We start from the raw sequence: 3,009 nt of genomic DNA, 5'->3' as shown, positions 1-3,009 counted from the left end.
TTATACCTAAAACTAATATTACACTCTGTTAACTAAATGGAATTTAAATAAAAACTTGAAAAAAACAAATAGACTTTTTGTTGTAGAAATAAGAACATAAAGAGAAGACTCAAATGTTGACAGTAATATTTTTACATTATTATTATTATTATATGATGAGTTCTATGGAGAGGTAACCGCCTGTTTTGCTGGTTGATTAACTGAGTTTTTATTTGGGTGTTCCATAGCCCACCTGTGTGATCTTGGGAACCAGTGACTCTCCCCCAGACTTAGTTAACTCAGACTTCAGATAATCCACATTTGGCCATTCTTTGTTTTACTAACCTGCAGAGGTGAAATATCGGATGCCTTTGTATTTGTATTCCTTTATTATTATTTTTTTCACCTACCACCTTACTTTTATTTATTTATTTTTCTCATTACATTCAGGAAAATTATTATCCTTTAGTAACACTGGATGTGAGAAAGATCAAGCTGTGCATTGCATTCTCCTATTGGTTCTTAAGAGTAGGCTCTGCTGATCTGGGTCACTTTGTTCCCTTCCTCCTCCCTTCCTTGTCATCCATCCCCCTTCAATTTGTGTGCACTGCCACAGAACACAATCTTCACAGAAAAAGGATATGTCTTGATTAAGGTTAAATGAGTCATTTCATTTCAACTTCTTACCGCATTTAAAGAAAGTGTAATTAGACTAAGAACCATCATCTATGTGTAGGTAAGCATCAAAAGACTGCAGTAAGAGATTGATTCTTCTTAGACAAACTATGGAAGTATTACTGGCTGGAAATAAGAAACACATCCATCCTAGGTACAGGAGCAAAGAATGGTGTCCCTGGTAATTATCATCAAAGGATAGGGCACAGCAAAACCCAGTACATATTTGCATATAATTATTACTTTGCATACAAAAATAACTACTTGAAACAAAGTACTTTGTTATATGTAGAGAGAGAAAAAATTGATTAGGTAGCAGAAAAAGAAATATATTCTACAAAACAAACAAACAAATAAAGATGGTATTCTATCTAATAATTACCATCCAAAAAAAAAAAAAAACAAAACTAGAATGGGCAATGACATCTCACAAGAACACAATATTACAATAAGAATGAAGACCAGGTTCAGTGATTATGAACTCCTTTAGTTCTTGTTTATCTGGGAAACTCTTGATCTTCCCTTCTATTCTGAATGGTGCCCTTTCTGGATAGAGTCTTCTTGGCTGCAGTCTTTCCCATTCAGCACATGGAATAGATCAAGCCATTTCCTTCTGGCTTGCCAAGTGTCTATGGGGAGATATGCTCCTTCCATCTTTGTGTTCATTGCATGAAACTTGTTTCTAAATCTGTATTCCTTTATTATTGAAAGGTAACTTTTGCTATTATCTGACTGTTGTCATTTTAATGTTTCCTTTGTATGGAATTAAGTGTGTAATGAATCTCATTTTATTCCCCATGCAACATGTGAGAACATTTAGATAAATATTTAAATATTGATCTGCTGCCCATTTATTTTTTTAATTAAAAAAAAGATTTATTCATTTATTTTAGAGAGAGTTAGAGACAGTGTGGCGGGGAGAGGAACAGATGAGGAGGGAGATAGAGAATCTCAAGCAGACTCCCCACTGAGCACGGAGTGCAACACTGGACTCAATCTTACAACTCTGAGATCATAATCTAAGTTAAAATTGTGAGTCAGACACTTAACCAACTGAACTACCCAGGCTCCCCATCATAATTTTAAATTGTCTAGTAACAGCATTTGAAAACATGAAAAGGTGAAAAATTATTAATATAGTTTATTTATCCCAGTATATTCAAAATAGCATTTCAAAATGTGATTAACATAAAAATTATTAATGATATTTTTTATGTTCAATTAGTCAACATATAATACATCATTAGTTTTTGATGTAGTGTTCAATGATTCATTCATTACATATAACACCCATTGCTCATCACCACACATGCCCTTATTAATATCATCACCCTGTTACTCCATTCCCTCACCCCCCTCCCTTCTGTAATCCTCAGTTTGTTTCCTGGAGTCCAGAGTCTTTCATGGTTTGTCTCCTTCTCTGATTTCTTCCTATTCAGTTTTCCCTCCCTTCCCCTGTGGTCCTCTGGACTATTCCTTGTGTTCCACATGTGAGTGAAACCATATGATAATTGTCTTTCTCTGCTTGACTTATTTCACTTAACCTAATCCCCTACAGTTCCATCCCTGTTGATGCAAATGGTGGGTATTCATCCTTTCTGATGGCTAATATTCTATTGCATATTTGAACCACACCTTCTTTATCCATTCATCTGTTGAAGGGCATCTCATACAAATGGCTAACAGACACATGAAAAAATGTTCAACATCACTAGCCATCAGGGAAATGCAAATCAAAGTCACAATGAGATACAACTTTACACCAGTTAGAATGGCAAAAATTAACAAGACCAGAAACAACAAATGTTGGTGAGGATGTGGAGAAAGGGGAACCCTCTTACACTGTTGGTGGGAATGCAAACTTGTACGGCCGCTCTGGAAAACAGTATGGAGGTCCCTCAAGATGTTAAAAATAGAGCTACCCTATGACCTAGCAACTGCAATACTAGGTATTTACAAAGATAGAGATGTAGTGAAAAGAAGGGGCACATGCACCCCAGTGTTCCTAACGGCAATGTCCATGATCTGCTGGCCATTTAAATGCCAATGACTGGAGTCCAACATCGCTAGACTGAAATCTAACACTCTCATGGACTGGTGCCTCTATTAAAGACATAACCTTTGAATTTTTAAAACACTTTTATTTATCTTTGATATTCTAAATGAAACATAGTGTTTGTTGACGTGGGCTGTGAGACAATGATCAAGAAAGAATTCCTGAGACACATTTGGTTGCAAAAAGATGTTTTTATTAAAGCACAGGGACAAGACCTGTGGGCAGAAAGAACTGTACTTTTGCTGTGTGGAGCTGCCGGTTATATGCTTAGTACTCAAAGGGGAAAGGATGTGCAGGTA

This window comes from Enhydra lutris, unplaced genomic scaffold, assembly GCF_002288905.1.
Source record: "Enhydra lutris kenyoni isolate GAN:26980312 unplaced genomic scaffold, ASM228890v2 scaffoldscaffold83, whole genome shotgun sequence".
NCBI classification, from domain to species: domain Eukaryota; kingdom Metazoa; phylum Chordata; class Mammalia; order Carnivora; family Mustelidae; genus Enhydra; species Enhydra lutris.
This window is presented reverse-complemented; position numbering follows the sequence as displayed.